Genomic DNA, 16966 nt, shown 5'->3' on the forward strand with positions numbered 1-16966 from the left:
ACACCCAACCACACACACACACACAACCACACATACAACCACACACACACAACCACACACAACCACACACACAACCACACACACAACCACACACAACCACACACACACAACCACACACACAACCACACACACTAACACAACCACACACAACCACACACACATACACCCACAACCACACCCAAACCCACAACCACACCCACAACCACACACGCACACACAAACACACCCACAACCACACCCACAACCACAACCACACCCACAACCACACACATACACAACCACACACACAACCACACACACAACCACACACACACATCCACACACACAACCACAACCACACACACAACCACACACAACCACAACCACAGACACACACGCAGACACCCACACACGCGCAGACACACACACACACGTGCCTGCACGCAGACACACACACACACACACACACGTGCCAAGCCCCCCAAGCCCCACTTACTGCATCAGCGGCCTCAGCCGCCACTCCTGACTTCTGCTGCCACCGCTCCTCTGGGCCATCCACTCCGTGGGCGCGGGCTTCTCGCAAAGACGGAAGTCCCGCCCCACGACAGCCGTGAGCATGCACATCCCGAAACCGGAAGTTCGGGAACAGGCACGCTCACGGCTTGTTGATCCTCCAGCAGTTCTTGTGTATCTTGTCCAGATACTGGAGCTCGTCATTGTGGCTGCGGCTCATGGTAGTAGCGCCTTCCTCTGCCCCTTTCACACACTCTCAGAGCCTCAGAAAGAACCGGTGTCCAAGTACACACCGTGTCGCAGGCAGATGACGTAGAAACAGACAGCTTTCTACAGATGCAGCCTGCAGATGCCCAAGCAGAAGCAGGGCTTGTGACATCATCTCTGGGTGCCTCAACACGCCTTGGCTGGCTTTCTGGCAGCTGCGTGTCAACTCGTGTAGTTCTACTGATAGAACGAAAGAGGTGGCCTAGTGCTCTTACCCTTTAGTGCTGTCAGGCTGCCAAAACGGAACTTTAGAGTCCTGGCTTTTCATGTACAGCAGATTGTGTCTTTGAAAAAAACGGTATACGATAAATTATACAATACATGCATTAAAAGTTTACCTTAACCTATTTTACGGAAATTAATAGTGCGGTTTTCTACATTTTGCAAATCGACGAAACAACCGCTACGTAAGAATGGGACACCCTTCCCATTCCAACATGGATGCTACAAGATAAATTTGTATTTCTCAGCCCAAGTCTATTATCCACGTTGTCATTATGTCATTACGATTGACGTCATTGACACCGCCTCTTCATATGTCATCTCTGTCACTTTCTTTCCCCTCCCCTTTCTCAACCACCGTGGCTCACAACAATGAGGTTCCTTCCGTTTCTCCCCCTCACGTGATAAGATGGTCCCCGCCCATTCTCCCCTGTCACCTGGGTTTGTTTCTCAGACCGCCGCTTCAAAGAAACATTTGGAGACTAAGGAAGGTGGCAGCGAGTGTCGGCCCGTGTTCCGGTGCTGCAGCGCCGGCCTCTTCTAGACTTTACCAGAACAGTACGACCTCAGGTATAAGCTGAACAGAAGGCGCCTCGAACATGCAGTCCTGGTCCATATTGAGTTTGTAATGCGGAAATTGCACGCAGCAGAAATCCTTGACTTTTCTGGCGAGGTTGTCAACTCCTAGTATAGCTGCCAAGTTTTCAGATAGTTTATGTGTGACATTTTCATGTGCTTAGTGTACTTATGAGTGACTCCGTACAGAAAAATGGAGACAGTTTGAATGACACACATACTGTTTGTAATGCAGTTTTAATATGACTTTATTAGTCGCAGTGTTTTCTCAGCCGTAGGCTGCGACCTCCTAGCAATATCAATAAGCAAGTAACTATTCCTCACTGTGCAAGCCAGGATTCAGTTCGGTTTCTCTTTGGTTGTACGCACACATGGTAACCCTCGTTGTCAGTAGTACACATTCTTTTCATTGGTAGTCCATCAGCAGCGGATCAGCACCTGTCCTGCAATGTTAGGTATTAGCATGAGGGTGGCACCTGCACTGGTCCTCTTTTTGACCAAGTAGAAGATGTTACTAGGGAGTGAGGTGGAGGGGAGAATCATTCAGGGGTTTGTAGAGCGCACTACTTACCCATGAGGGTCTCAAAGTGAAGAGGCGCGGGGGTTTTGGGCTCCTCTGAGGTCATCCGAAGCACCAGGTCTTGGGTCTTTTCTGAAGATTTGCAGAGTAGGGCTTTGTCTGATGCTGAGGGGGAGTTTGTTCCAGGTTTGGGCTGCGATGTAGAAGAAGGATCTGCTTCCCGTCTGGCTTTGTGTACGCAGGGGATTTCAAACAGGGATTAGGTCAGCGGACCGGAGGTATCTTGGGGGCGTGGAGGAGATTCTTTCGTTGAGTTACTGGAGTCTAGTGTTGTGAAGGGCTTTGTAGGCGTGTGTGAGCAGCTTGAAGGTCACTCTTTTTTCTCCGGGGAGCGAGTGGAGGTGCTGGGTGATGTGGTTGTGTTGTTGGATGGTGAGGATGAGTCTTACTCCTGTGTTCTGGACAGTATGAAGTTTGGGAAGGAGAGATTTTGTTGAGTCCGGCATAAAGGGCGTGTCCGTATCCAGTCTGCTTGTGATGAGTGCGTGGGAAACACTGGGATGATGAAGCCTGGCCATACTCGGGAGGTGACACAAGAAGAAATATGCTTACTTGTTAATATAAGACTGATTATAAGTATGATATCGGCAGATGTGAGGCTGATTTATATCCCAGAATAAAGTGAAGACTTGATGAAAAGTGGACAACAATCTGACGACTATTACTTTACTTCTTTTGGGACACTATTTGTGTATGTGCTCAGGGCACAGCTTAACGTTTGAATGTTTTGAGGATGCTGGGTTTACATCCTTACCCTTAGAGCACTACGTACGATTGGATTTATAAACTTAGGGGCACATAGCCTTGTGCGCCTGATTACCCCATTCACCCCCTTAGCTTTCAACCATTTGAAGGTCTTGTGGAGTATGCCGAGGGTGTTGAAGCATGCGGAGGATATGGTGTTGCACTGTCGGCTTATGGTGAGAGAGGAGTTGAGTAATCGAATCAGAAGTGCTGCGACTCAGTAACTATGGGTTCCGGTCTATTTAACACACTAATCTTATCTCCATGCGTGCGGCACATTTTCCTGCCGTACGCTGAAGTTTTAAAAAACCCGCGGTTCATGACGAGCTCAGCTTGTCATGAATGTACGAGAGGTGTACCTCATGACGAGCTGAGCTCGTCATGAGCGTCGAAGGGGTTAAATTTAGGGCCGGCCTTGGGCATGGGTGATCTGAGCGCAGCAGGGAGTTGCCTGACTTAATGCCATGCAAGCAGCAGCCTGTCCATTCCACTTGGTGTCAATCTGGTCCCACTAAAGATTTTGTAATCAGCCCTTAATGAAATTTACCTTTTTGGAGATATTGTTGGGACTAAAGATTTGCAACCGGTGCCAAGAAAACAATAGGCACCAAGTCCACTTGATGCCGGTCCAGGCGCTTAGTGTTTGTTTATGTATGTTTAGCCGACCAGTGCCGGATTCCATCTGTAGCAGGTCGGGTAGGTGTTGGCCATGTGGTTTAGCCTCACCACACAGGACCCCCAACAGAATACACGCACACATTGTGGTTATACTATTGGCAATGGCCCAGAGCAACGATCTGCCCATTTATTTATCATCTCGGACCGAGCCTGACCCTCTGCGTGAGGAAATTGATACTTTGTAATGTAGAGGCAAGGTGCACTCTACATCTCTCCCATCTTTTCAAATGTTCTTGCATGAAAGAAAATCTGGACACTTGAGCCGGACTCATAAAGTCTTTCAGTGTCTGACTGGGGACCAGGTGTGGCTGAAGACCATACTTCAGGCTCCGGGAGATGTTATCAGTCTCATGCCCATTAAGCCGGGGACCTTCTTAGTTGCACATGTCCATGTGAGGGGAACGTGGGGGTATTTCTAGTGCTTGCCCTTTCAGATGCTCATTGAGTTTTACACCTCTGCTGGGAGGTGGAGGTCAGGTGATACTCTTCCTCGGCTTCAGCATTCTCTTCAGCAGCATTCTCTGAGCGGTCTATGGAAGTTGCCACCTGTTTTAACCATGAGATGTTTCTGGTGATCACCTCCTTGCTCTGTGACCATGGTTCTGTTGATCTTAATCACTTCCCATGCTTCAGTCTCGTAAGGGGTTCAAAACTTTACACAGGATGTCTGTCCTTCATGAGAACCAATGCTCTGATTTGTAGAGTGGGTTTGCCCGGCGACACTGGCTGGCCTTCTCATTGGTGGCTTTTCTCCGGGATTGTGTAGCTTCAACATCCATGTCTGCCGGTCGCCACTCAGTGTCAGCCAGGATGCTATCCCGTGTCTGCTTCCTAAACAGTAGATTTTCTGGATCCCAGTTCATTGTGCTGTGGGGGGTTTGCTGGTACGCTGGTAGGAACTTGTGCAGGCAGCATTCAGCATCCTCACCAAGTTCCAGCCCAATCTTCAGAGCCCGGTTGAGTGTTCTCATGAATCACTCTGCCTCCCCGTTCGCCTGAGGCCACTGCATGGTGATTTTCCAGTGGCGAATGACCAGAGATTCTAATTATTCTTTTAATTATTTTTTCTTTGTTCAAGTTTTTTTTTTTCTTTTTTAAACCTTTATTAGTGAAAAAAGGATAGGAAACACAGCATACTGCCTACATCCGCAGTAGGGCCAGCATTGCGATGCATCAAACATTTAACTGATCTAGTGATGGGGTAGGGGAGTACACAGCAGGCCGCCTACACGGCATGACCACTAACGTATTGCGAGTAAATTGTGTGTATTCAAAGTGCTGGTGCAGTCCAGTCAAGTGAACATGGAGTAGCTTGACAAGGTGTCCTATGTTCTCCAATGAGCGAGGCATATTGGCGAGGGTGGTAGTCAACATACTGCCTACATCCGCAGTAGGGCCAGCATTGCGATGCATCAAACGTTTAACTGATCTAGTGATGGGGTAGGGGAGTACACAGCAGGCCACCTACAACCTTCCAGGCAGGCCGCGTCAGTTTGAATATCAGGTTGTAAGGGCAGTAATATCATTGCAGTGTCACATTAACAAACAACGACAATGATGTAATGTACAACGGTCATGACCACAAACGTATTGCGAGTAAATTGTGTGTATTCAAAGTGCTGGTGCAGTCCAGTCAAGTGAACATGGAGTAGCTTGACAAGGTGTCCTATGTTCTCCAATGAGCGAGGCATATTGGCGAGGGTGGTAGTCATTCATTATGGTGCCTCTGCGTGTGTGTCAGTAGCGTGCTCTAGTAAATAGGTTTGGAGGGGACCCCAGATGTCTTTCGGCCGTGATGAGGGGGGCTGAAGTTCAGCATATGTTTGCAAATGTTCTCGGCAGTAGACAAGGTCTTGGAGCCAGTCCTTGAACTTCGACGCCCGTCCTCTGCCCCATCTACAGGCAATTCTCCTCTTTGCAAGAAGGAGCGCAAGGGAAATGTATTTACGCATTTTAGCAGTGAGGGGTTGAGTGTATCCCAATAATGCTGTGAGGGGATCCATAGTAATGTGCAGGCCCGTCATAAGATCTAGAGCACCCAGAACCTCCGCCCAGAAGATCTGTATGGGGTGACACTCCCAAGCCACGTGTTTGAAGTCGGCCCCTTTGCTGCTGCAGCGATTACAATGGTCATTGTCCCGAAGTTTTAGTCGGAACATACGCACTGGTGTGTAGTACAGGCGATGGACATGTTTGTAATGTATTATTCTACTAATTATTCTATAATGTCATGTCCCTGTAATGGTGGCCTGTTGTCCGACTTCACTTTGTCAGGAAGGCCCGTCATTGTTAATATTTTCTTCAGGACTAGCTTGATTTGGGAAAATGCTGTGGATGACACCACCTCTACCACTGGGAACTTTGTGTGCGAGTCCACTATCACTACCATGATCCGTCCATCCAGAAAGTTCCCAAAGCCAATATTGACTTTCGACTAGGACTGGTGGCTGGGTTTCTCTGTCGGAACCGGAGCCTTGATGGTACATGAGTGTTAGTTGCGTACCTTGTTATTAACCTTCGCATCCTTGCCTGGGACCCACCACCTTACCTCCCAAGCGGCACTTCGTTTTCGCTGTTTCTTGGTGCGCCAGGTCAACCACACAGACCCATAGGCACTTTGGTATCACAGTCGGCTGCCCACACAGCAGCAGGCCATCTTGCCTTTCACTGAGTTCACTCCTGGCTCTCAACAGCTACTGCTGGGAAACTCGCTAGTCCGGTGTCAGGGTCCGAATCCCATCTAGGAAGCTTTGCCATTACCTGTTGGCTAGGGCTTCTTTCGCTCGTGTCAGGCTTCTGTCATTCTTGGTGGCTTCACCTATCTCCTGGAGAGTCAGGGCCTTGGGGCAGGCATCACTCATGATAATCTTTTTTTAGGTCTCGCACCTGCGAACCGATCGCGAAGCGATCGTCGCTGCAAGACCCTATTGCAATCGTTTCTGCTTTCAACGAGGTACGGGAGACAAGAGATGTGAACGCGCAACCTGCCGTAATCGGAGAGACACACGCGCACGCACACAAACAGACATTCGCGCACACATCCCCTCTCTCCCCCCCCAGTCATCGGGCTCTTTTTACACACGCATACACACGCGCACACACATTCCCCCCCCCACTCACCAGGTTGTTTTCCCGTGTCCCTCTCTCCCTCGGCAGCCAGCGGTCGCCAACAGGCGGGGCTCTCCACATGCAAATCTAACGACGGGCACAGGAGCGCTCCCGTCAGCTTCCTGTATTTTTGCGGCCCCGCCCCCAACCCAACACAGATTGCCTGGCTTCCTGTTGAACACAAAGAGCCATCCGTCTGGAAAATGTGGGTTGCCAGGTTCTCATCGTTAAGAATCTGTCGAGTAAACACAGCAACTGCAGCATGAGGAACTTATTTATAGGTTTAACAATGTAAACCTATAAAAAAAGTGAAAAATCTAGCACGCAGTGCCGAAATACGCTCTCTCGTACTGGCCGTCAAACCTTGGGGATGATACCCTTTAAGGAAAATTATAGTAAACCTTGGGCTGGTACATGTTAGGACATATACTGTAACCTACTGGCATAACGTGCACACAACACAATAAATGACGTGCTTTTCGAACGATTAGTTCCGATTGGGTACGGACGTTTAGTTCCGCATAAAGACAAAACAAAAACTTAACTTCAGACTTTTTTTTTTTTAAACTTTATTGAAAATATCTTAACTGGTCTAAATCCAGAAAGGAAGACTCATGCGCACACTATTTAAAAATGCAAAATCGGCTGTACAATAATCAGGAGGTTCTCTCGCACTCTGGCGATTAGCACTTAGTAGTCACCATGGACGTGCTTTCAGAACGTGAGCTACCGCCGACCGATGCGTCGTCACTTGTGGACTGATACTATACTCGCTGGTACAAGCCAGGTAATTTATCCCATCTTTCCAGGGAGCAGCTTTGCTGGAACTTAAAAGTTATGACGGGGCAGGCCCGGGAGATGGAATGTGCACAGGAACTCGAGGGGCAGAGATGACGCGGACATATCTTTAAAATATACATCAAATAAGAAGCAGGACATGAGTGGGGCTTAAGGGCAGGAGTGTGGAGTCTTATGGGCACTTAAAACACAATATTTTGCCAACCAATAAACATTTGTGAAGACCTCAAACACAGACGAGACTGTGTTTTTGTTTGCGTGGGCATGTCAAAATCCAGGTGATATCCGACAGACTTCACAGAACCAGAATGAAAGCACTTGTACACAGCTATTTACCACACAAGACGTTTTTACGAGGGTGTAACACCCCTGTGAAGCTGCGCTCCTGTGAGTAGATCAGGATAGAAAGCAGCCTTTATCTCAGGTCCACAATCCATGGCAAGCCACCACCAGACCCGCACGGACAGGATTTGTAAGATGCTCAGAGGACGTGCGCCCGGACTTGTGTCTAGCGTGGCTAACTTAATGGCAAATGTGCACTGCTGCCCAAAGGTGATCACTCCAGATGCACTCTATTTTCGCAGGCTGTAAATGAAGTTTACAACAAAAGAGGGAAAATAGACAGAATCGTCGCACAGTAAAATGGACGCTCCTGGCACCTTTTTGTCTGCCACAGCAGAGACAAGATGGGGACAGCGCGCCTTGAACACACACATGTGTTTTTATAGGTGGCTAGCAGACCACAAAACACTATAAAACAAGCATTTGCAATGCAATAGGTCGCGCAGTTGTTAGAGTTTGAGCCATTGGCATTGTAATTGGCAATGCCTTTTATTTACGTTTTATAAACCAATACATAAATAAAAGGCATTGCCATTTACAATGGCAATGGCTCAAACTCTAACAACTGCGAGACCTATTGCATTGCAAATGCTTGTTATAGTGCAGGTTCTTGTCTGACTTTACACCAGGTAAGAGCAGGTTGTTAAATTCCTGCTGCTAACGTGCCTTATCGCCTGTTTTGTGATCTTATCGCCGATCTGGCTGGTCGCTGAGAATGTTGTGAAGTGATGCTGTCGCTGCTTTTTGCACGGCAACGCCTACTCTACATCTTATTAGCGAAAGTTGCCAGTGTCATCTGTGGCGATGTTTTTTGCGGCTGCTATCGCAGGGAAACTGGTGATATCAGATGTTAGCACCAGCTTGAGAATGGGACAATACATTTATTGTGACTTTGGCTGCAATAAATTGCTGCTAACTTGGTGATAAGTCCTTGAGAATATGCCCCTACATATGCTGTGAGTTTACTCTTACTGCATGGAAGAATTTCTAATGTTTAGAACTGAGAAGAAGATCCATAATAAACAATTATCCAAATTGTAAATTTTCCAAAGAGCAAACATGGATATCTGTTCACTAAAATGGTTGGGGTCGCAGGTAGGACACCACACTCAACATCACAAATAACAGCACATGATTTACGCCTTCTTCCACACTTGGCCGTTAACATCCTCTTATTTTCTGCTCAGGCACTACACTAAGGACACAAAGTGAAAACAGCAGGCTAAAAACAGGTCTCTCAGAACCCTATTAACTTAATGTCCCAGCCGCTGCCTTCATGATTTCTGTAAACAAGGGTTGTAAGTGGAGTTTTTGGTGTACCAATGGGCAAGCCAAGGGTTGCAGATGTTATTGTTTCATAGATATACTATTAATAGCCTTGGCCCACCAATGGCTTATTGAAACAAAAATTCAAAAAACATATACAGAGACCAGCAGTAACATTGATACTGCAGGTAATTTTACAGGTAGTTCTGCAAATACCTGTCTCTGGAAGTAATGCAGAGACGTAACCTCACTTCTGCTATATAGTATTATTTTAAACCTTTTCCCAGACCTCTAGACAAGGCAATAGGCAAGACAATTAGGAAATAGATGCAGTAGTTGCAATCCTCTTTGTGTATCATAGAAGTCATAAACCTGAATATTAAAATTCACTACATACCCATTCATATAGTGGCACATTCATACAATGCCACTATTACTTAGAGGGAGAAACACTTTTTTATTTGTTTTGGTTTAATTTTTGCCAGGCAGTTCCACATGAATTGTTGATGATGATACTGAGTTAATGTAAAAATTCACACAGCGCAAATCTGTAGAGACTAGAGTCACAGGGGATTGGTATGTTTTTGTTAATCTGTTATTCTAAGCAATGAAAAAGTATGGATTAAAATACTGTGATTAATTTTGAAGTATGCATGTTGTACTCTTTTAAATGTTTGCCTGAAATCACAAATTCCCATTCTATTTCACTCATACATAGCAATCGAATCCATGGGAAATTTGCATAAATCCCACCCTTACTCTAATTAGTCCACAGAGGTGATTAAAAATAATAATGAGCAAAAAATATAAACAGAATACAAACTTTTTCAATCCACTTGCAAAGCATAATCAGGCTATGTCTGCTCTGCAGGTGAACCAGAGAAGACAATACAAAGCCCTTATTGTCGAGACAAAAAAATCCTATTTCACTGAACAAATCAATTCTGCTAAAAACTCAAGTAAAAAACTTTTTGAGATAACTAAGGTCTTAACGGGTAATGCACCGGACCTGAATCTTCCACAATCCCAAGTCTTTTGTGATTCTCTGGCTGATTTCTTTTATACAAAGGTGAATGATATATAGCAAGCATTCTCCACAAAAACAGTATTCAGCTCCCCCACATCTAACAACGGGATCAATAATATCGAACTATCTCAGTTCTCAGACCTTGGAGAAACACAAATCAAGGAAATAACGGGCACAATTAAATCAGGCTCAGCATTAGATCCCTGTCCTCTAAAAGTCATTTGTCCGATCATGGACTATCTCTCCCCTGACATTGTATCAATCTGCAACACAATGTTCAGAACTGGGATATACCCAGACTCCCTTAAAAACACCGTGGTCAAACCCTTACTTAAGAAAGCTAATCTGGACAAGGACCAACCAAAAAACTACCGCCCCATAGCCAGTCTTCCCTTTTTAGCCAAGGTAGTGGAAAAGGCTATGAACTTACAACTCTCGGAATTCATAGAAAAACATCAACTACTGGACAACACTCAATTTGGTTTCCGCAAGTTCCATGGAACCGAAACTGCCTTAATAAAAGCTACAGAGGACATAAGAGTGATACGGGACCAAGGAGGTACAGCAATACTCGTATTGCTCGATCTGTCAGCAGCCTTCGACACGGTCGACCACAAGATCTTGGTCGACCGTGCCGAAAACCTGGGCATCCGCCACATGGCTAGAAATCTGCTTTCCTCCTTCCTGGCCGGTAGATCACAGGTGGTCACACTGGGGCCCTTCCAATCGCACAAGCTGTCACTACCGTGTGGGGTTCCTCAAGGCTCATCCCTCAGTCCGACACTATTCAATATCTACGTGTCGGACCTGGCCTCTGTCATCAAGGCCTATGGGATGAGCCCTACCTCATACGCGGATGACAACCAGCTTGTGTTGGCCATCAACGGGAATGGAGACAAGGTAGCCGAAAACTTCCAAGAGGGCATGCGGGCGATCGGTGAGTGGATGGCCTCTAACTGCCTAAAGTTAAATGCTGAAAAAACGGAGGTCATCATATTTGGACATCTCTCCCCAGGATGGTCAAACACCTGGTGGCCCCCTACGCACGGAACACCACCTACACCAGCCATCACCGTCAGAAATCTGGGGGTGATTTTTGACGATAAATTAAATTTCATGGCCCACTCAAATAAAATAGCAGCAACAGCCCATCATAAATTCAGGCTGATCAAGAAAATCATGCAGTTTCTACCAACCTCAGCAGGTAAGACGCTGGTAAGCGCCCTCGTGTTGTCATCTCTTGACTACTGTAACGGCTTATTCATCAACGCCCAAGCAAGAGTGACCAACAAAATGCAGACCATCCAGAATGCTGCAGCCCGTCTCCTGTCTGGAATCCCAAAGTTCTCACCAATCTCTGAGACTATAAGGGACCTGCATTGGCTCAAGATTCGAAACAGGATCAAGTTTAAAGCGCTGTGCATACTCTATAAAGCATTGCACAACTGTGGCCCACATTTCCTGAAATCCCAACTCAGATACCAGTCCTCCATAAGATCACTCCGATCTAACAACCTTAAAATCCTACAAATACCACGAACAAAAACAGTTAACTGGGGCGATAGACGCTTCCTTGTGGCAGCTCCCAGATTATGGAATTCCCTGCCAGCTTCCATCAAAGACAGCCCATCCCTGATGCATTTCCGCAGAAAGATAAAGACCTGGCTGTTTGATCAAGAATAGTTACCGGCCTAACCTCTGGAATACATGCAAAGTTTCTAGCGCTGAGACGCCTACGGGCAATTGTACGCGCTGTATAAATCTAAAAAATAAATAAGTAAATAAATGTAGATTTTGCGGATTTTCTGTATGTTTGAATCTTGTGTGGTTCTCCCTGGTAAACATGGCCCAGAGAGTCCAAATCAAATCACAATGTATCTGCAATTTGCACTTCATCTCAGGATTACTGTCTGCCTTCCTTCCTGTTTTTCATCTGTGACAGCTGGAAGCAGATTACAAAGGTTTACATATTAGCAATGTAATCAACTTGCGCCTACTGCAAAATGAAAAAAAACCATATCACCCTAGGGTTGATGACACCTTTTAGTCAAATTTCACAGAGATACCTCCATTGAGGTTTTAGGCTTTCCCAGAATGACACAAGTTCTTATCTAAAAAAAGAGGTGTGTCATGCATTATGTGCTATATTTTCATTAATCTACCTTTAGACAAAAGGGGAATCAAAAGTGAGATGATTTATATGTTATAAAATTGCTTTACAAACCTCCAGAAAGAGGATAGTTTCAGAGACTTTTTAGATAATTGATGCCAAGACAATGTTCAAATAAGATAAATAAAGTTTATTTTGTGAACAAATACTGCACAAAAGGACAAATGAATCATTTATAATAAAAACTCTTTCTAAATGGAAAATGAGTTGATTTGGAAATTATCTTTCTTCCTCTGAATTCATTATTGGAACTCAAGGCAGTTGTTACCACACCATCTGCTGTGCCAAATTTGAAAACCTGCAGAATTTAGAACAAGTAACATAAAAATCTGTTTGGTTGGTATAGCATAAACACAGGTTGATTGATTCATATACGTAATTATAGAGATGAAACATGGAAAAAGCAATGTAAAACCAAGATAATATGTTTTATTACATGCCTAAAACTAATTTGAAACATGCCCCCAAATAAAATGTTTTTTTTATTAGATCAGAGGTTTGAGTGCTTTCAGATCAACTTTTGCTTCTTTAAATCACGTCAGTATCATTTATGCTAATAATTAATTGGTTGAATCAACACCCTATCAAACAGAATTATCTTGCCAGTCATGCCAGAGTTTTGCTTACAAACATGGAAACTGGGTACACATATGAGCTTTTAACACTTTACAGAAATGAAGCCACAAATCTAAGACATGAACACTTGAACTATAGATATTATATGTAAGCAATGAAGAGCTTGCACACCAATCCAAATAACAAGAAAAGTGTCTGTAAACTTCCCCCAGACTTTGCGTTGGTGCTTTTAGCAGTCTGTTTAATGATATTTTTAAAGTTTTCTAGTCTACATTGCTCTCTGGACACTGCATGAGACACCATTTCATGCCGAGTTTGTTTGAGCTACAATCCAATCCTCAGGTATAATATATATAAAAGCCTACATTTACCTCACTACCTCTTAACATTGCTAAACCATAATATATATATATATATATATATATATATATATATATATATATATATATATATATATATATTCACTGAAAAAACCATAGGTTATAGACCATATATAGTTAGGAATTAGCATTTACAAAACCTTGAAAATTCACTGAAAAAACCATAGGTTATAGACCATATATAGTTAGGAATTAGCATTTAAAAAACCTTATTTTACTCACACAAAACCATTGAAATTCCATATATAGTTAGTTGCACTAACTATATATCGCGCACCCGCAATCCACTGCTGATCATGTCACATATTACATCATTCATGACATGGTCAGTGACATCACTGATGACATCACTGATGACATCTCAAATGACATCACTGATGAGATCACTGATGACGTCATCCAGTGACTGTGTGTTTCTGTAAAGTTTAAATATGTTTTACATATTGAAGAATGAGTAGATGTATAAGTGTCTGGACGAAGGATTTAGTAGGTGCATGACTGAATGTATGAGTGAGTGATTAAATGTGTCTCACTGAGTGCATGGGTTAGTGACTAAACTGTCTTAATTTGTGCATCATTATGTCTGTTGTTCTGTAAACTGCTGCATGTGTTGATCATTAGCTATACGAGAGGCTATATGTGTTATTAACTGGTTGCCCAAGTATTTCTATGGCAGATTGAGTTTGTGTGGGGGTGGCTGGAAGGTGTGTGACTCTATGCATAGATGTGTGAGCAGTTTATTCACTAGGTGTATGAGTTCAAGAGTGCATGTGGAAACAGCTACATGGGCAGTTGACTGTGTGCATGAGTGTATTGATGAGTGAATGGATATCTCAATGCTACATGTCATAGTAAGTACATATGTAAAACACAGTACATGTGAGAGTTGGCATATATAAATAACTGTGCATGAGAGCCACTGAATGAGTGAGTGGTTGTATCGATCATTGTGAACTTGCATCAGGGATTGTATAAGAGAGTAAATATGTGTTAGTATATGTTTCAATAAGTAAGGTGTGTTTAACTGTATAGTTGAAGAAATGGAGGTGAGATTGTTTCTTTGCATGACTGACTGGGTGTGTGAGTAACTCCATGGATGAGTGGCAGTGTGTGAGTGTCTGTATACACTGAGTGTATCTAAGGTTATATTAGAGTCTGAAGAGGTTTATCGTATTAGCACAAGAATGATGTCAAATGAGATGTCATCAGTGATGTCATCAGTGATGTCATTTGAGATGTCATCAGTGATGTCATCAGTGATGTCACTGACCATGTCATGAATGATGTAATATGTGACATGATCAGCAGTGGATTGCGGGTGCGCGATATATAGTTAGTGCAACTAACTATATATGGAATTTCAATGGTTTTGTGTGAGTAAAATAAGGTTTTTTAAATGCTAATTCCTAACTATATATGGTCTATAACCTATGGTTTTTTCAGTGAATTTTCAAGGTTTTGTAAATGCTAATTCCTAACTATATATGGTCTATAACCTATGGTTTTTTCAGTGAATTTCAATGGTTTTTTAATAGCAAATATCATAAGCTGTCGAATGTCAAGTACGTGGTAAGTGAAAACATTTTCGTGTTTATGCACACTGATCTGCTTTGAATGGTGCCCCCCCCTCATTTCTATTAGGAGTACTCTCTCTTTGCAGATAGTGAAAGGTAGTTAACGCAGGCCTTTGCCCCCGTTGTAATCCGTCGTGCCTGCTTCTCTCTCCATTTGATTGATTGTTATCCAAGTATTTACTGTTTTAGAATTAGTTCTCTTTGGTTCATTCTCTATTTACAAACAAACACAGAGTCGCAATACTCTGTTTAGTCTTTGCAGATAACGAAAAATCGTGTAAAAAAAAAGAAAAGGAATCGAGCAAAATCAGTAGGCCACTAATGGGATCTCTTTTTGACCTCGCTAAAATAGAAACATTAGGAACAACCCCTCATGACAAATACAAAACTAGTGAGATGAACTGAACTCCACATGGCTGCAAAACAGCTCGGCTCCGCCACCCACCCCGCCCAAAATAACGATAAAGAGCGGCTGCCATGATTGGTTGCGGAATGGCCACAACGGAGCTACGAAATGGTGGTGCTCTCATGCTAACCCCAGCTTCAGTCTGAAACATCCAGAAACACTGTAGACTACCAATTCGATCAGTTCCGGTAGCGCCCCAATGTAACCCGGTAGAGAAGAACTAGCCCTCCCCTCTTTGACTGATGGTTCTTGTTGCCTGTCCCTTCTGTTGTCATTTAACAGAACTATTTAGCCTGCTGAAAGGGGTTGTGTTTCGACCGCTGGTTGGTGGAGACATTTTGACTATATTCTGGACCTGCGTTGTCGCGTAATGCGCCATATGACGCGCCGCGTTAGCGCATCCGGAAGTCATCCGGGGCGCGCAGCGCGTAACGTAAGCATAACAAGTCATGTGACTTGTTAATAAAACTTTTCATTGGTTCATTTTACTTTTCTTATTCTAATGATGAAAGCCTTGGTCATATCACCTAAAAATTACGCTTTTAATTACTTCCGAACATTATTTTTTCTTAAATATATGTTATAATGTTCCAGGCTAATGTACTTTCCCGGAAATTTTACAACTGTCCTGCAAGTAAAATATATTCTTTTTTCGAGAAAAAGAGCGTTTCTTCGTCCCATGACGGAGCCGTTGAGCAAAAGAGGGTCGACCTGCTGTCTTAGTCGCCGATACGCCTGAATATGAGATTCTTATCGATCACTTTATGTTGCAGGAATAGAAAACACAACAGCCCTTGACCATTTATCTTTACTGCGTTCCTTCGTATTATACCTTATACCCTTCATGTAATTGGTCTGCTTTATTTCACTTGCCTTTTAATGATTCTAAAACAGTGACTATTATTAAAAACTTTACCAATGTATATACTACTACCATGTTTTCTTTTAAAAACCTTTATTGTGAAAATTTCATTATACAAATACGAGCCTATAACCACGTGGGCCTGCCACGGAGCAAACTGTAATCGTATATGATGAATAGACATTTACACTGTAGAGGAACGTAACGGGCGGGCCATTAGGTTGCAAGAACTAAGGTGTCTAACAGTTACGGAATCGGTGGACTTACATTTTATAATTAAAATACGACAGGGCCAGTTACAATAAAATTATCTAGATATACATTTGCGGGCAAGTACCATGGGTGACGTTAATTCGAATTTTCAACAGTACAGTAATCAATAACACATCAGAACCTAATATCAATAGGGATGTCGAAATATTCAATCAATTCTCGTCCCCGCCCGCCATGTGCTTCAAAACTGCATACGTATCTCGTGATTTCAAGGTTCTGCAACCAGTACACAACAAGGAGTTACGAGTCCCATTTATTCCGGCGCCATTTTGGGCGAGGACGGGCAGGTCCAGGATATAGTCAAAATGTCTCTACCAACCATCGACTATGATGATGTTCATATGCTGTATTTATTAGAGTAACACTCATCTGTCCACATGAAATTAATTTACCACAATCTAAACATGTCATTTTAATCTTTCCAAAGTTCTTCTAAATATTTGGGACCGTTTCCCTTGCCTCTGAAGCTCTCAGTGCCACTTCTTTGATGAATGTACTAGCAGGTATGGGGTTCTCCTCCAAATCTCTCTTTTATGCAGCACTATAATTAATTGGTGCCACCTCTCCATATGACGATGCATGGTATAGTTACCACAACTATATTTTTTTTCGGTTCCTCTGGAGA

This window comes from Lissotriton helveticus, chromosome 10, assembly GCF_964261635.1.
Source record: "Lissotriton helveticus chromosome 10, aLisHel1.1, whole genome shotgun sequence".
NCBI lineage: Eukaryota > Metazoa > Chordata > Amphibia > Caudata > Salamandridae > Lissotriton > Lissotriton helveticus.